Here is a 19,191-nt window from a genome sequence, read left to right as displayed (position 1 = left end):
CCTGCCCCCCCCGTCTGAGTTTGAGTTCACCAACAACGCCTTGCAGGTAGCGCTTTAATTACAGTGGCTCTGAGAACCGTTCTAATTGAAGCACCCACAGCATCTCGTGTATCAGTGTCCGCATGCCTCAAAATGGCGGTGGGGGGACTTTAACTAAAGCTTGTCAAACGAGATTTAGTTAAAGCACCCCCCCTGCCATTTTGAAGCATGGGGATGGTGATATATGAGACACAAAGGCTGCTGGAACATGCTAATTAGCATGTTCTAATAGACAGGATTGAGTCTGTAATTACAGCACATTGGAGCAGCCTCCCCACATGTCTACAGGCACCCTTATAGACTAACTCATTCAGAAAGGTATGAGCAGTCTTAGGGCCTTGTTTGGAAATTTTGGGTGGCTCCTGGAGCTCTTAATTCCTGGACTGTCTGCATATTAACACTTCAAAGTGGCTTTAAGCACTCATCAAGTGGCTCAAAGTTATGCCACTCTGGGGTAGGATTATCTCTGATCCTCACTACCCAGCTCCCATTCTATTAAAGTGTGGCACGCTCCCTACAATTGTGCTCAAATTGAAGTCCTCCAGTATCCCAGGATCTCTCATTCTCCTTCTGATAAAGCAGGGATAGAAGCCTGTCTTGGCTCACCAACCCTATAGTGGCATGTCACAGCTACAGTTCCTAGTCCTGCCTCTGCTCACCAAGTCACTAGTGGTAAGTCACAGCTGTGCAGGTGGAGGACAGGCGGAGAAAATTTCTAGTCGAAGGGTGTGACTGCTCCAGACTCCAAGAGAACACTTGCACTGAATCAACATTTGTGTGAATGATTGTAACAGAAGGTGTAACAAGTCCCTTATGCTATAATAAGCTGCTATCTGACTAAGTAGGCCATAGCCTAAGAAAGCTCATACCTCTCCAAATGCGTTAATCTATAAGGTGCCACATTTCCCAGACTTCTGTTTTTAGATAACTGCTATAATTACACTCACTACATTGGTGGCCATTGTCCATTGTATTTTTTTCATGTCTCATTTAAAGTGAATTCAGATATCACACAATCCAATTTGCTTCACAAATACAAGAATTATAACATAAGAATATAAGAAGTTCTATACTTCATCAGACCAGTGGTCCATCAAGCCCTGTTTTCTGTCTCCAACAGAACAGAAGTGGATGCTATAGATAGAGGGAGAACATTGAAACAGATCTCTAGAGTGATTTATCCCCTGTTCAGTACCCTCCTTGTGATCCACCATTTATTGGTTTATTAAATGCCAGAGGAAATATGTCCAACCATTCTGTTCAATATCCAGTAACAGATTTATTATCCATGAATTTATCTTGTCTGTGGCAGTGCACTTGCAGTGCATGCCACTTTAAGGGCTGAGTCAAGCAGCCAGCAGGTGCTTGATTGCCGCAGCCATTTTAAAACACTGGTTGCCTATATAAACACAGCAGTTTGCTGCCTGGTGACCAGGCAGAAACATGACCTGGCTGAAAGGCTGGTAGGGGGTAAGGGCAAGAACGAGGAGGAGGAGGTAAGGGCAAGAGCTTATGGGGATGGCAGGTGAGACAGGGCGGACTGCCCCATAGAGACAGGTGCGTGGGTTGGCATGAGACTCGGCCCTGAGCTTGCTCCCTGTTGCACTGTCCCTTTCTGAACCCACCTTTGCTATCTGTCCCCATCACCTCAGTTGGCAATGAATTCCATAAGTTGTGTAAAAAAACCAACCAAACAAAAGTACTACCTTTTGTTAGTTTAAAACTTGTCACCACTAATTACAGCTGGTGACCCCTACTAATGCCAGTATTTTGACTTGGTGACCAACAGGTCCCTGTTCACTCAGTTCAACAGTTCCCTTCATGATTTTATAGATGTATATCATATTCTTCCCCCCACCCCATCTTTCTCCTTTCTAAACTGAAGAGTCCTAGCCGCTGAAGATTGTGAGCAAATCCTCATAGCAACCTTGTAAGATAGGGGTTTGCATTTTATGCCCAGAGAAAGAAAGTAACCTGCTCATAGTCACAAGGAAGGTTGGAGGCATAGGAAGAAGAATAATCTAGGACTTAGAGCTGTAGTTCTGCATATCAGTGTATTGCTTTTTCCTAGGCTGTTAGCAGATAATATTAGCTATGCTAAGATACTTTTCAGTAGTTACCTCTTTTTAATACAAACTTATCTTTTGGTGTTCATAGGATCCCGAATCATTTCTAAACTTCAGAAGTGCAAAAGCATTAAGCTACATTCTGGTCTTAGTTATCCTGATTTAAATCCAGAGTTGCTCTGAATATAAATCAGTATACACGGATCAGAATTATATATAATATCACCTCCTTAAGTTCTGCTTGTTTTCTATGCTGGTGTCAGCTTGTATCATTACCTTTCAAACCTGTTTCCCTGTGAGTGGTGGTCGCAATGACACCAGGATTCCTCAAAGTTCACAGAATTCAGTTTGCTTGGAGGATCATTAGGTTCCCTGGTGCAAACCAGGATGGTTGGCGCAATGTGAATGCTGATCCATTGCCAACTACTTGCTCTGTGGACTTTTGTTACTGACTTTTGTTTCCATAACCCTGGAAACACTTTGTCTTATTAACATACCAGATAATTTTTGTACACCTTGATATGGCCTATTTAACACTAGTTATGTTGCAATGTATATGCTTACACAGATGTATATTAAAGCCTGTGTGACCTTAATTATTTTTGAGTCAAATCTTAATACATTGGAATAGCAGAGAGCCTGACTTAAAACAACTGTCTAGCCTGATCCAAATTGCAGTCTGAGAAGTTTTCATTGGTTGTTGCTGAAAGGATTGTTCTGTGACCAGCTGCAGGTATATTGTATACATGCAACTTAGAGTCCTTCATTTCTGAATTTCTCTCTCAGAAACTACCGCTGGGAAAGATTCCCTTAAGGAAACTAGTTTTAAAAAGCTGTCTTGAAGAGTCCACAAAGAACTTTCTACTCTTGTGTATTCCTCACATGGATAATTGTTTCTTATGTTACCAACTATCTTGCTGCCCCGCACCCCCAAGATGCTGAAGCATTTTTCCAAATTCTAAAATAGACAACTGAATGTTGCTGCTGCATATACATTTCACTCATTGATTTTAGCCATCCCTCTATTTTGTCTGAGCATCTACAGAAAATTAAGAGGGCAAAAACTGAAGTAGATTTGCCTGATCAAATCTTCATGACAGAAATTATGTTGATATAATGATATGCTGACTTTGCCACTGCTAGAGAGATCAGTCAGCAAACAAAAGTTCATCAGCTACTATAATATTCTGATTTAGTGCATGTGATTGTGTCTCCTTCTAGTGGCTAGACCTGAGTAATCAAAATAGCTAACTACTAATGGTTAGTTCTCCTTTAATTCAAGTAGCAGACTTCTGTGGTTTTAGTGTTGAAGGTCCTAGGTCTGAGGGGTGACCATGATGCTTGTACACTTTGCTAGTGTGGTCTATAATTTACATGCCATACACGGAGAGCGGTTCACCAGGGTTCTCTGTTAACTATCCATATGTGTAACAAGAAACTTCTCATGTGAAGTGAACTTGGTGATATTTGCTATTTTTTTATAGTTGTGGTAAAAAAGGGAAAAAATACCTTTTACTTTAGATCTCCTTTTGTCTTTTTCTGTTGAGTTGAAGAGCCACACCTATCATAATATATACCCCAGGTAGGTATTTGTTGACTGTGATCAAGTTGCCTGTTTATTAGAACAAGCTGCAAAATGTCCCACCTGTCCCCACACCCAGGAGCTTTTATTTTATTTGATGTGATTATTTTTGGCATAAATTTAAAAAAAATGAAAGGATTTGGAAAGACTGCTCTAATACCTCCTAAAAGGTCTTGTTCAAGAAGCAAGTGCCTTCCGTAGATCAGGCTTTCTGGTTATCTTTTGTGATACACTACAGGGTCTCTCATGTGAGTACCTGCCCAAAGTGGAAAACAGTTGGATGGAAAGTTATCAGCCAGCTTTGCCCTAATCTTCTCTTAGACAAACTAAGTAGACTGAGCACCTTTACTCTCTTATTTTAATGCTCTGAATCATTCGTGTAACTTTTTTTGCCATGTTTACATTTTTCATTCTTGTCTTAAAAATAGACAAGCAGACAAAACTATTTCAATAAGAATTCCAGTAATTCCACACACACAAAGGTGCCTGCCTATGAGTACATCCTGCCAATATGTCTGAAGATTGCCTTTGCCCACATAGTAGAAATGGTCTGGGCTATGTGTAGCTTATGGCCTGGTGGTTAGAACACTTTGCTGGGTGAACCTGGGTCATCTTCTCCCTGGGCAAGTGCCCCAAACAATAGGTTATTGGGTTAAAGGGTAGGAGGGCCCTCTTCCATTTTACTTCCCTCGGGTATGTTCACAGGGCCATCCTATGCTGGAAATAAAATCTAAATTGTGCATTAGTTTTGTAGCTAAATACCACTTAAGCACATGTAGGTAAAATAGGATTTAGCCCCAAGTATTCTAGGGTAAGTCTATATAAAATAAGTCTATTTTTTTACTTTAGTTAGAGTAGTTATTTATTATATTATTGTTGCTGGTAAAATTTGAAAGTGATGTTCTGATTTTATAATTCCCACCATGTTCTTCTTGATGAAAAGAAGTAGCACAGAGCTGAGAACAGATTAAAGCAAGGCCTACAAACATCCATGATAGATGATCGTTCCCCATTTACAATTAGTGTTTATGATCTATCACTTAACCAGTTTTTGATATATTTAAATACAAACTTCATTGATTTTGAAATAGGGCTACTTTTTAGCACAATGTCATGAAAAGTCCAGGGATATGTCAGATACAAAATCTGGGTATGTTAGCACAGTTAATTTAACAAAACTTGTGATCTTGTGGAAAAAAATGACCAGATTGTTTGACAATGCATACTCCAGAAAGCAATTCTGGTTGACATTCATTATGCTATGATCTTTTAAATCTTTACTAATTACAACATATCAAAATCTTTCCATAATTTTTCCCTGGCTTGATGATAGCCAACCTGCAGTTTCCCAGGTCATCCTGTTTACTTTGTTTGAAATTGGATACAATATTAGGAAGTAGTGTAACTAGGTGTGGGTGAGAGGGGCACCCACCCTGAGTGCCAAGTTTGGAGGGGCACCAGAATCACCCCTAACCCCCCAGGCATCTGTGTCCTGGCAGTAAGAGCAGGCTTATGGTTTACCCATAGGGGGAACTTCAAAATGGTACCTGGTTGATGCTGCTGCTGCTTTAAGAGCAAGGGCTGAGGTGACAGAGCATGCAGCAGTAGCCACAGGAGCTCAGCTGGGGGCTGTTTAGGAGTTCCTGACATGGGGACCTGCTGTACAACCCCTGCCTCTGCTTTCCCTTACGGTTTGCCCAAGGCTGCAACCCTGCTTGTTAAGCCTCCAATATTAGCTCTTCTGTAGTCCTCTGGACCTCCAGGTGTTCTAGGATTTATTAAAAATCATCATTAATAAGAATTCTTCCTTTGATGAGCTTTGGTGTTTTCATTAGTACATTTAGCTTCCCTTTTCACTTTTCTGCACATCCTATCTGTTGATTTGGACTCACTGTTACTGGTTACCTGCGAGGTAGTTTCAGCTGGTCATGGTTGAAACCTGGAGATAAATGCTCTAATGTGCCTTCTGAGAACACAAGTGTGTAGGACAGTTTCACCTGCCTTTTAAGCCTCCATTTCTGGGAGACTATGCAGAGTTCAACTGTGAAGAGCTGCAGCAAGCTCGCATGCTCCTGCCACAGCCGATTCCTGATTTGGCTCTGCAGGATGTGCATGGCACAGATCAACCGGGCTTAGGTGCTGGTGGCAGTTGCTAACATATCAATCAATTATTTGATTGATTGATTAATTGTAATATTATAATATGCCTAATACATTTAAATATGTTTTGAGTGGGATGCTGGTACACTTTGAGAATTTATAGATTGATTCCTTGAATTTAAAATTGTTGAGAACTTGCTTGAGATTTAACATATCCTGCATGTCAACTGCCCTTCCCACAGTCCTTCTGCTCTTTCTTCCTTAAGTGAAGGGTAAAATCAGTAATTTTTTTACATTTTAGTAATGTGAATCATACTATTGTGTTTGAGTAATGTGAGCTACCTCAAATATATTTTCATAAATTAGTATGCCTAATTGCCTTTGCACCAAAGCTTCTAATGCTGGTAAATAGGAAACTGAAGACTTTTTTTCCTGTTCCATCCCTGAATAATCATATCATCATAGAAAAATGTCTAGAAGGGACCACAAGAGGTCATCTAGTTGACCCAGTGCTCTAGGCAGGATCATCCCTGCATAAACCCTGACTCAGTTCTTCACAATCAAGCTACTTTGAGCCTGGATTTTACATATAAGCATATGCATTGGGTTTATACCCCTTACACTTTGCTGGGAAATCCTTAGTTTAAAGACCGTTTGGCAACTCAAGGCGATTGGTTTCCCTTTCAGTAAGATGGAGGTGGTCCAAAATATATGCATTCTCCTCTCCCCATAGAAAGTGTCTCAATGCTCCATAAAACTAAAACTTAAACTATGCTTTTCCTTTAGTGTTTTACAATATCTTCTCTCATGCATGGAACAGAGATACTGTATAACAAACTGGTCCTTTCTTCTCCTTCAGCTTCATTCTGAAGGTGTTTGATCTGTAAAATGCCTTGTGACGTAGTCATTCATGGCAATGGATACCTTACAGTCCTTGGGATCCTTGTTCCACTTTATCTCTTGCTTCAAGACTTCACCGTCTTTATTGACAGGGGATAAATGTTACCACTTCATGGGAAGTTAGTTGTATGCTTTTTCCATGGGATGTTGAAAGAAACAACATGCAAGGACCTATGGTCCTGAGTTTTTCTCTGGATCCTCTGGCCATGTCTACATGAGACACTTACTGCAGTTGCCTAATTAGCTCTTCAGTAAACTTTACCATCCACACATGTGGTGCTATTAGGAAGCAGTAAACTAACTCTGCTGTAGGATAGTACTGCCAAACACAAGTACTATCCTACAACGGAGTTATTTACCCTACTGCAATCGATGTGTAGATACTGATGAGGCTGACTGGGGCATGAGGATGCAGCTCTAATGTATTAGCTTATATTAGCTAACTGAACGTAATAGTTATACAAATAAAAATCAACACTAGCAAAATCCCAAATAGGAAGGCACCATGTAACTGAAACAGATCAGAACTTCTCAAATAAAATAAAAAATAGGAAGAACTGATTTTAAAATTGCAGTGGAGCAGAGAAAAGATCAAAATTGATCTCTCAGCCCATTCAGCCATGCAAGGCCTAGATTGCTGCATGGGTAATGAAGCGGTAATGAAGCGGTCTCTTTTATTTGTATACTGTACCTGTTTATATTAAGAGCTCTCTCCCTCTGTTTGTATACAGCATTTAGAACAAGGAGACCCTCAAACTTCACTGAAGTTTTTGGGTGCTATTGTATGTAAATAATGGTCTCTATCTCCCACGTGGTAGAATATGTCAAGGCTTTCCAGGTCAGCTTCTCACTGAAGGAGAAAGAATTGAGACAGACTGGGGATGTCTACATGTGCTGTTAATGTGCTGTAAGCTTACAAGGTTCTTTGGGTAACTCTAATATTTTTATTAGACTAACACAAATAGTTGGAAAAACTCTTCTTTGCAAGCTGTGAAAGAACAGAAAAGCCTACGAATGTCACTTTATCAAACTACTGGATACAAAAAATCATGGACTAAATATAGACATTGGATTTATGATACATTTTAAACTGCCTAACATTGGACCCCCCACACAACACTCTACTATTTAGCAGCTATATTCATTCCCTCCCCCCGCTCCCCCCTGCACCTGTCTCTTACCCATTGACTACCTCAATTTACATTTTCACTGACTGGCTTTCTTACATGCATACTGGCTTCTGGCTTCTTTACTATTCCATCCAGGAAGAGGACGGATCAACTGCAGACGCTTTTTCAGCTTGATGAAGGGTATTGGTACCTGGAAGTTTCTAAAGAAGAATTTTTCCAACTATTTGAGTTGGTTTAATAAAAGATATCAAATTTACCCAAAGAATCTTGTCTGCCTATGTCCTTAGACCAAAACAGCTACAACCTATACCTGTGTAAGATTACTGCATTGTAAAATAATGTGCAGTAAGCTTTCCCTGGGAGCATGTGTACATGTATGCCTGTTGGGAGCAAATTTGCTCCTGAAGGGAGCAGTTCAGTGCAGGGCTACTCTTGCCCTGCTCTTCCCCCCACCCCTCAGCAGCCAGGGGGAGCTCTAGGCTCCCCTGGATGCCAGCCCTGAGCTGGCAGGGGGCACTGGGGTTAGGCCTTGGCTCTTGGGGGTGGGGGGGAGCTGTCCTGCCTCTACAGCAGCTGCCTCCTGGCCTCACAACCTGATCTGTTGGTTGGCGGGGGGAGGGGGGGCTGGGAGGCAGATGCCTAGGGGTGGGAGCAGTTCCCCCACTCCCTGCTGCCTGGGCTGACTCAAAGCTATTTGCTCCCTGTCAGCTGTCTACACATGTGCTACTGTGTGGGTAATCTAATACCTGTATCTATAGGTAGTAGACAACCACACAGTAGACTAATCTGCTATGCAGTAAATGTAGTGCATTTGTTGATGGTGATGCTTTACTGCACAGATTAGTCTACCATGCAGTAAGTTGTTTCAAGTAGATGTGCCCATTGGGTGTATTTAGTGCAACCTCTTTATACTATATATATATAATATATTCCTGGCACAAAAGGCATCCAGGAGTTCCCTTCTCAGAGAACTCCATTCAAATGTTAATGTTCACTTTCCAGGAAAGTACTTTGCTTCAAGAAAGGACTCTGGTAGTAATGATCAAGAAGATGCCTGCCACGAACTTTCTAAAAAAACGCCATTTCACAAGACCATAGCAGTTTCTTCTGAAAGTAAGTACTTGGACATTTGCCAAGAAAAAATAACATGTAAGGGTGAAGTTATACATTACACTTAACATTCCACAGATGTAGTATAGTCTAAGTGGTTTTAAAATTAAAATGTGCTGTGAGTAGTGTCACATTAGTGGTTAATACTGTAGGGTTAATGCTGTTTCTTGCATTTATAATTCTGACTTGACACTGAAGGGCTGGTGAGCAGAGGTGTGGCAAGGAGTCAGTACACCTGGGGCACTTATACAGGTATGTTTTAGTTCTTGGATGTGCTGGAGATCCACCGATTCAGAGCAGACTTGATTAATTGAGTCTACTCCACACGGGAGCTGATGTACACTGCACTGCCCTGCGTGCAGCTGTATAAATGGCGAAATGCATGTCAGTGCTGAGAAAATGGTGGCAGTGCACTGTGCTTTTAAACTAAAGCACCTCTGAGGTGTTTTAGTTCAAAAGTGCACTGCTCCCATTTTCTTTATGCTGATGCACATTTTGCTGCTTATACAGTTGCAAGTGTCACAGCTCTGGGAGGTTTTCATGCAGTGCTGGACATTTAAAAATGCCCCTGGGCTTTATTCCTGCTTTGACTTGGGGAATGGGGGGTTGAGAGGTGGAAGTGGTACATCCAGGGTTGCAGGAGGGCTGCACATTTGCTTCTTTTATCTCTGTGGAGCAGACTGAAGTTACCCTAACATGATTTGGGTAGCATGGCCAGAGCTAACACTTGTCTCAAGTGGCATAATTTTGAGATTTTCAGAGTGCACTTAGCACAAGTTAATGATATTTAATCGTAGAAAATTAGAGTTACAAGAGACCTCAGGAGCTCATCTCATCCAACTCCCTGATCAAAGCAGGATTATCCAAGCCAAAGCTTTGTCCAGCCAGGTCTTAAAAATTTCCAAGGACAGAGATTCCACCACCACTCTGGGTAACCTGTTTCAGTGTTTTACTACCCTCCTAGTGGGAAGATTCTTCATAATATCTAGCCTAAACTTCCCTTGCTGCAACTTGAGATGGTTGTTCCTTGTTCTGTCATTTGCTACCACTAAGAACAGTCTAGCTCCATCCTCTTTTGAACCCCCCTTCAGGTAGTTGAAGGCTGCTAACAAATCCCCTCTTATCTTCTCTCCTCTAGACTAAATAAGCCCAATTCTCTCAGCCTCTTCTCAGAAGTCATGTGCCCCAGCTGTCTCACCATTTTTTGTTGTCTTTTGCTGGACTGTCCCCAATTTGCCCACTTGCTTTCTGTAGCGGGGGTCCCAAAACTGAACACAGTACTTACTGAAGAGAGGGGAATAATCACTTCCCTTGATCTGCTGGCAACACTCCTGCCAATATAGCCTGGTATGCTGCTGGTAGCTTTCTTGGCAACAAGGGCACACTGTTGGCTTATATTCACCTTATTGTCCACTGTAACCCCCAGGTCCTTTTCTGCAGAGCTGTTGCCCAGCCAGTCAGCTCCCAGCCTGACTGATGCATGGGATTATTCTGTCCTAAATGCAGGACTTTGCACTTGTCCTTGTTGAACCTCATGGGATTCCTTTTGGCTTAATCTTCCAATTTGTCTAGGTCATTTTGAATCCTAGCCCTACCCTCCAGCATATTTACTACTCCTCCCAGCTTGTCATCTGCAAACTTGCTGTGGGTGCTCTCTGTCATCTTCCAGGTCATTGATGAAACCACTGAATAAAACAGGTCCTGGGACTGACCCCTGGGGCACTCCACTTGATAACAGCTGCCAACTAGACATTGATCCATTGGTTATTCCCCTCTGAGCCAGTTTTCTATCCACCATGCAGTCCATTCATCCATCCCGTACTTCCTTAGCTTGCCTGCGAGAATGTTGTGGGAGACTGTATGAAAAGCCTTGTTAAAATCAAGGTAGACCACATCCACTGGTTTCCCTGCACCCACATAGCCAGTCATCTCATGATAGAAGGCAATCAGGTTGGTCAGGCATGACTTGCCCTTGGTGAATCCATGCCATTTGTTCCTAATCATCTTCTTTTCCTCCAAGTTCACAGAAATGGATTCCTTGAGGATCTGTTCCATAATTTTTCCAGGGACTGAGGTGAGGCTGACTGGTCTGTAGTTCCCTGGATCCTCTTTTTCCCCTTTCTTAAATATGGGCACCATGTTTGCCCTTTTTCAGTCACCCAGGACCTCTCCTGAGAGCCATGAGTTTTCAAAGATGATGACCTATGGCTCTTCAATCACATCAAATAGTCCTTAACCTGTTCTTTTGCCACTGTTGAATGTTCACCTCCTCCCCAGACTGTGCTGCTAGGTACAGTAGTCTGGGATCTGACTTTGCCTTTGAAGATTGAGGTGAAAAAGGCATCAAGTACTTTAGCCTTTTTTTGTCACTAGGTTGCCTTCCCCATTCAGTTAGGGGCCCATGCAGTAATGTACAGACACTCATTTTTAAGTGACCTTAGTGTGGTTTAAGTGTAATGTATAACTTCACCCTAACACCGTACAAAAGTGCCCTCTGACCTCTTAGTATATCTTTAGCACTGCTCATTCTGTTGCCTGCTCTCTTAATCTCAGCAAAAGGCCTCAAACTAGATGTTGTGGAATGATCTTGGACATGTCTTAACTTCAGCAGGGTTAAATAAGATATTCTTTAGGGCCACATTTAACCTACTCTACTCAGCAAATCAAAAGCTTGGATGTAGCTCTTGCTTACCCCAGTGATTAACTGCCTCATTGTCAATGCAATATTTTCTCTATATAAGAATTAACTGAGCTTAATTTGTTTTTCAGACACTAATTCACAGATACCCATGGCAGGCTAAGAGGTTAAGAGACCCATCTAGAGGAGTGGAAAAAATTATGAACAAGTCCTTTGTCTTGACCCTTAGTGTACTATTTAGATTCTTTATTATAGCATTCATCTGGAACAAGGAACTGCAGCTTCTCTCCTGGATACGGTCAGGTAGTAATAGGCATTCAGAAGTCATGGGTGGATGGCATATGTGAACTGGAGCCAACTGAAAAGGATATCATAGTGGCAGAGAGAAAAATATCCCTTATTGCTGCCAGATTGATAAAATGGGGATTATATGGGATAATATCCTTTTCTCATATGGCTCTCAGGAAAAATGCAACTTAGAGGTAATCACCTGGCCTGATCAGCCATACGCCAAACTTCCTGCCCATTTAATTTATATTTTCAAAGCTTTTTTTAAACCAGATACAATGATCAGAGCTCAAACAATGGAGCAAACTAGAGCAAGAGAAAAGCTTCTGTCTGCGTAGAAACCTGAGGGAGGATGCAGACTGCTGATGTTCCCAGGAAACCTGATGTGCCAATAGTTTATCAACTTATTACTGTCCAAGAGTTATTTTAATTACTTCTCTGCTCTAGTGCACATTTCCCTTGTGCCTTTATATTTTTAATTATTATGGAAGAATTTGATGCTTCCCTAGCAATGAGGTTCCATATACTGTCATTCCTTTGAGGTGAGGGGCCAAGACTGGACAGACCAAGTGGAAGTCTGAAGGAGCAGTGCCTGTGACCACCATGGTATTGCCACCTTCACACACTCCCCAGCCCCTCAGTGGGTGTGTCTACATGTGCCCTTGACTGCGCAGTTGTTACTACGCAGTCATTTACTGCTTGTTTTAGTACTAGCAAGTACTAAATAACTGTGTAGTAACCACCATTATTGCACTGTCCTGGATGCTTATGGGTCATTTCTGACCCTACTGCACAGTAGCAATAAGCAGTAGTATTGGCATCACAGTTTGTGCCTGTCGATGCTATGTCACTGGAGCAAGAAGCTATGTCATAGTGTCTCCTGTAGATGCACCCAGTGTTGATAAGCCAACCTTATAAGACCACACGCTTTACTTAGCTGCTTCTGCTAGCTATAAACTTCCCCTGTAGCCTCAGCAGATGTAATCAGAACTTAATTATGAAAGAACTGTCCTGCCTTGGGGGTTTGGAGCAGGGGACAGGTAGACATGTAGGTCTTATGTGGATCTAGGGAGACTCTATGGAGCAGGAGGAATGAGTACCTTACCAGTTCCAGGAAGTGTATCCCTGTTTTTCCTGATGGAAAATAATTGGTGAGAGAACTCACTGATTTTTTTTCAGCCCTCTCATGAAATTTTCCTTATGTAGGGAATGATTTGGAACATTGTGAACATTATTTAGATGCATTACAGTTGTTGCTTTGGTCCATGTATTCACAATACCGCTTGTATTACAACCAATTTGCTGTTCCTAGCAAATCTATGAAGGGGATTCTCCCTTTAGATAATTTGCAGTATGTGAACTATATGTATGAATTCTCAGATGAACCCATTTTGCCTCTTTTTTTCACAGGGGACCTTCTGTGCTTGAGGCCTTTTTTTTTTTCTGCATATGGGACAAAAGAGGCCCAGGTGTTTCTATGGCAATGATCCTTCTTTCCCTTGTTTCTCCTTGATGAAAACTATGCACAAAAGTTAATGCAGACAGAGGCTGTATATTTCCTGCGCAGGCCCACAATATGGTCCTGGGGATAGGCACTGGTGGACTGTACACTCAAACTGGTGGATCATAGAAAGTTAGGGTTGGAAGGGACCTCAGAAGGTCATTCAGTCCAAGCCCCTGCTCAAAGCAGGACCATTCCCCAGCTGGATCATCCCAACTAAAGCTTTGTCTATCCGGGTCTTAAAAACCTCCAAGGATGGCGATTCCACCACCTCTCTGTATAACCCATTCCAGTATTTTACTGTCTTCCTAATGAGAAGATTCTTCTTAATATCTAACTTAAACTTCCATTGCTGCAACTTGAGACTGTTGCTTCTTGTTCTATCATCTGCCACCACTGAGAACAGTCTAGCTCCATCTTCTCTTAAACCCCCGTTCAAGTAGTTGAAGGCTGCTATTAAGTCCACGCTCATTCTCCTCTTTTCTATACTAAATAAGTCCCGTTCTCTTGGTCTTTCCCCATAAGTCATGTGCCCCAGCCCCCTCACCATTCTTGTTGTCCTCTGCTGGACTCTCTCCAATTTGTCCACATCCTTTCTGTAGTGGGGGGCCCAAAACTGGACACAGTACTCCAGATGTGGCCTCACCAGTGCTGAATAGAGGGGAAGAATCACTTCTCTTGACCTACTGGCAATACACCTACCAATGCAGCCCAGGATGCCATTAGCCTTCTTGGCAACAAGGACACACTGATGGCTCATATTTAGTTTATTGTCCACTGTAACCCCCAGGTCCTTTTTTGCAGAGCTGCTGCCCAGCTAGTCAGCCCCAGCTGTACTGGTGCATGGGATTGTTCCATCCTAAGTGCAGGACTTTGCACTTGTCCTTGTTGAACCTCACGGGATTTCTTTGGGCCCAATCCTCTAATTTGTCTAGGTCACTCTGACTCCTATCCCGACCCTCCACTGTATCTACTACTCCTCCCAGATTGGTGTCACCTGCAAACTTGCTGCGGGTGCACTCTATGCCATCTTCCAGGCCATTGATGAAGACATTGAACAAAACTGGCCCCGGGACTGACCACTGGGACACTCCACTTGATGCTAGCATTCAATTAGACATCAAGCCATTAATTACTGCTCTCTGAGCCTGATACTCCAGCCAGTTTTCTATCCATCTTACAGTCCATTTATCCAGCTAACACTTCCTTAGTATCTAGTATCTCTAAGCAAAGCCACAACTGAAACCATTGTGGAGGAACCAGGCCTATTTGGTGCATGCTTGGAGAATCAGGGAAGTCTAGTGGGATGTCAGGAGAACTATAGGGTTTGTGGACTAGAGTCACATTTCTTTCCATCAGGAATATAGCCCAAATCTTCCTTGGTAAGAGAGTCCCTTAGTCTTTATGCAGTTGTTCATATTTGGAGCAATGTGTATAAAGCTGACCTGTTTAAAAGGCTTCTTTTACATCTCTTTTTGTGCATCTTCAGCCTCCCTTTTTAAAGTTTGTTTTCTGCTTTGTTTCCCCCTCTGATTAATATCCCTGCTACTTAGATGTACCCGTTTTTAAGAACATGTGCTATTCTTCAACAAGGCCTCTTTCTTGTAGTCTGAACAAATAATTCCTAGGAATATTTTGAATTCAGATCTACCCTTTAATTTAGTTGAATAATGGTTGCATTTGACCAAAAATAAACTAGGCTATGATAAGCCAAAACTTTATATGCTTCACTGGATTTAATTGAGCTATGTTCTTCCTCTATGACTATTATTGAAACAGAGATCACATGAGACCTGTTTTTTCCTTGGTCTTTGTTCTTTATAAGGAATCACTAGGCACAAACAGCAATGAATAGGGTATTTACAAACTGGGGACAAGGTTCTCATACCTTTATTCGTACTAAATATTTATATTCCATGATTATCCCTATTTAAGTCAATGGGATTGCTTGGAGTACCATAGCGGTAAATTTCAATAAAGGTATCAGAACAGGGCCCAATGAGATTATTCAGGTAAGGTGCATGCATCTTGGAGAAAAAAAATAAATCACAAATCCCTGAAAGCAAGTACCTGAGGTCTTTTTCTGGCCCTGTATTAGATTATCTGTATGACCTGGGGATAATTACTTGGGTCCAAGTTTACAGACATGGCTTTTGATTTCTGTTGTATCAGTCTTTAGGTGCCTGCCTGCAAGAAGGGTTTATGGAATCAGGCTCTAATTCTTTAGGTGATAATTGGATAGAAGCCTAATGGAGACAAGAACCTCATTACTACCAGGTAGCCAACATATAAAGACAAAATAGATTTGAATTAAGTTAAGTAACATATTCTTTCACGCTGCATGAATGTAACAAGGCCAATGGCCTGATCACACATGACACTGAGCACCTCCAAAAAGCTGATGGATCTCCCCAGCTCTGCTGTCAGGTCTAACCTAGGAAAGCAATATTTTTTGTAGCAACATTTGCAGCAACCTTAAGAAACGTCAAACCTGAATGGTGAATTTGCTTTGGTTTTAGAGGATTCTGGGTTTAAAGGGAATTAAGAGGAGATTAAATGTTTTTGTTAATGGGTTGGTTGAACTTTGTCCCTTTTACTTCGGTGCCAAAGCAGTCAGCAAGACTTCCATTTTAACTTAAATAATGTACCTTGTGTTTAGCTTTCACTAGGTCAGATGTTAGTTTTATATGTAATTCAGTTCTATTGTTTCCTAATGTTAGCAAGTATACTTCTTTTATTAAGTTGTTTATTTTTATTGGAATATTAGCTGTTTGCAAGTCAAGCATTTTTGTATCCAGTTGTTCAGTGTAGACACAAGTGAGTACTCTGAGGTGGGGTGACTGGTACATAGGATTGTTCCATCTTAAGTGCAGGCCTTTGCACTTGTCTTTGTTGACCCTCATGAGATTCTTTTTGGTACAATCCTCCAATGTGACACTCTGAATCCTAGCCCTACTCTCCTCCATATCTACCCTACTCTCCTCCAGCTTGGTGTCATCTGCAAACTTGCTGAGGGTACACTCTGTGGCAACTCCCATGTCGTGTGGCAGTGCACCTTTGGATGCCTGCCACTTTAATGGCTGGAGCAGCCAGTTGGCAGACGCTTGATTAAGGTGGCCATTTTCAAACAAAGGCCAGCCAGATAGTCAACAGTAAGCAGCTTGTTGCTGCTTTGGCTACACTACCTGGCTGAGCAGCTGCTTGGAACACCTTGAAGGTAAGGACAGGAGCTATGGGGATAGAAGGATGCTTCTGGTTCTGGGTATGACCTGAAACTGCACCCTGCTGGGGTAGGAAGGCCTGGAGGGACTGCCTGTGGTGGGGCAGTATCATTCAAATGGTAGGACCACAAACCTCCCCAGTGAAAGGTGAGGAGAGCCTTAAAAACCCAGCTCCCACAACCACGTGGGTAGCCCTGTAGTAGGGCCCAAGAAGACAGACCCATATAAGAGAGACTGGGCTAGTTGCTGAGGAGCCTGACTTGAGGCACCCTCGACTAGTCAATGCTAGGGCCAGGACCAGAAGGGTCAAAAGGGCCAGAGCGCCCACCGTGAGGGATGCCTAGAGTCAGAGGCCCTGGGGTTCTGACTGGCCTAGAACCTGTGTGGCTAAAGGTCCCAGAGAGGAGGCCAGAGTGGGAGGGAGCTTGGCAGCCCAGAATGAGGATGGAGTAGGTCGCCTGATTAGGAGGGCTCTAGTTGCAGTCCAGACTAAAATGTTATGGGGCCCATTGTGGAGCCAGAACTGTTAAGACGTTTATGATGCCATCTGCAAGTCATGGGCCATGGTATAAGGAAGGTATGGAGCCATGGCTAGTGCCCCCCTCGCATCAGGGCATAGAATGGGCAGCCTGGCACATTTTAACACTAGTTATGGAAACAACAAAGTCATGGCAGGCAACACTAGGTGGACTGCCCTACGCAGACAGGTGGGTTTGGGGTCGGGCTTGAGACCCGGCCCCAAGCTTGCCCCCTGTCACATCCACTAGTTTCCCCTTATCCACAGAACCAATCAGGTTGGTCAGGTATGACTTGCCCTTGGTGAATCCATGCTGACTGTTCCTAATCACCTTCTTTACCTCCAAGTGGTTCAAGATGAATTTCTTGAGGATCTTCTCTATGATTTTTCCAGGGACTGAGAAGACCCTGACTGGTCTATCATTCCCTGGATCCTTCGCATTGGGATTTAATCCTCAAATAAAGCTCAGAGAGGGATTTGGAGAAAGAAAATGAAATGAGATCAACAGTTTATTAAAATATTTTATGCAGATTAATAACGTGCATTAAATGTGCACAGAGACACAGGTATATCACTGTTGTATTTGTCAAAGATAAACTATATTGCTGTCAAGCATCCATATAAAATCCATGTAGATGCACCTATATGCAAGCTAAACTTGAGTCTTGCCTTCTACATGAAGAATGCTCTCTCCAATTCTGTTGTGGTCTATCTTCTTAAGGAATAATGAATGCAGAGGCAAGAGACATAACAGGATCTCTTTAAGGAAACAGAAGGTAGTAGGCAAATAAGCTGGGGAATGGAGTCCAGGTGGTAATTGGATTGCTATCTTCTGCACAGGATAAAACCTAGTTGATTGTCATCTTCAGGGAGAAAAGGGATTCCAGGGAGAATAAGGAAACTTAAGGGCTTGCTGGTGAGTGGCTCAGGGGAAGAGTGGGGAGCTCTATCCCAAGACATTTTTCCTGCATCGCTGGTAGATGGCCAGAGGGCTTAAGCTTTCAGTTGCTGTTAGGAAAAATCAGAAAAAACCACCTCAGCAGAGACAGGATTAAGATCTTTGCATCAAAGGTTGTGCGCCAGTCAGGAAGCTAGAGGAGGCTACATTGCTAGCTCTTAGAAAGGGAATGGTATCATTAAATACTTCTATTAGAAAAATCTGGTAGGAAACTGAGAGGCAGGACCATGTTGTGCTGTGAGGGAGTGTGTTCTGGTACGGCACTGGGTTGTTAACTGAAAATGCCAATTAAATTCTTGCTACTTACGTGGCATGAAAAAAATGTCATTAATTTGGTGGAATACAAAAACACCCCTTCAACAAAATGAATGTTGTTTATTGGTCATGACATATCACGTTAATGGTGTCATTCCAGCTACAGATGTGATGCCCTTTTGTACATGTATAGAACAGTGGTTCTCAACCTTTGTAGACTCAAAGCACTCCTCATTAGACTGAAGACACCTCTTGGACAATGCCAGCTCCTAGTTTCACTTGATTTTCAACTGAGAAAAATAATGGAGCAATTCTTCTATTGCAAAGAACTCAGAAAGACCCCCAACAGGTCAGAATACTTTTAACATTCTGAATTTTTGAAGTCTCTTGATTTATCTTGTGAATCATGTTTGCATGCCAACATTGTCTGGCATTCTGCAACACCCTTAAAAGAATCTCACGGCACCCCAGGGTGTTGCAATACCTTGGTAGAGAAAAACTGGTACGGAGTGTCAATATAAGCAAAGTATTTATTATCTGTGACTGTATGGCCAAAAGCCTTTAGGGCTTCTTATACTTTTAAAGCTCAGCAATCTCATCCTCCATTGAATTCAATGGAATGAGAGTACTGTACTGGTCAGGACCCAACTCAGTTGTCACCCAAGATATAAGATTATGAAGCAGCTAGCCAGTGAAAAAATCTAAGCAAATCAATACCTAATGGTTTAGGGAAGTTATTTATACCTCATACATTCAGTTATTTTATGAACTTAAGATATAACTCTACTCCTCAGGGTCACTAAATTGGCCAGGACAGGACACCTATTACACACCTTGTCTGGAAGCAGACATGGAGCTGTTAATAGGCAATGAATTTGCCTTTGCA

General features: G+C 42.3%; 1 long non-coding RNA gene across 3 annotated transcripts in view; it reads left to right on the top strand.

The window, feature by feature from the left end:
* Window positions 1-18,664, top strand: part of LOC109297871 — an 82,889-nt gene extending 64,225 nt beyond the window's left edge. Inside the window, exons 2-4 of one of the 3 annotated variants that reach the window (XR_002097450.1) lie at window positions 8,820-8,930; window positions 11,697-11,868; window positions 18,466-18,664. This is a non-coding gene — a long non-coding RNA (uncharacterized LOC109297871). The other 2 variants (XR_002097451.1, XR_002097452.1) reach the window with 2 other exon arrangements.
* Window positions 18,665-19,191: the final 527 nt, after the last annotated feature.

This window comes from Gavialis gangeticus, unplaced genomic scaffold, assembly GCF_001723915.1.
Source record: "Gavialis gangeticus isolate Ggan-Ray unplaced genomic scaffold, GavGan_comp1, whole genome shotgun sequence".
Taxonomy (NCBI): domain Eukaryota; kingdom Metazoa; phylum Chordata; order Crocodylia; family Gavialidae; genus Gavialis; species Gavialis gangeticus.
This window is presented reverse-complemented; position numbering and strand designations above follow the sequence as displayed.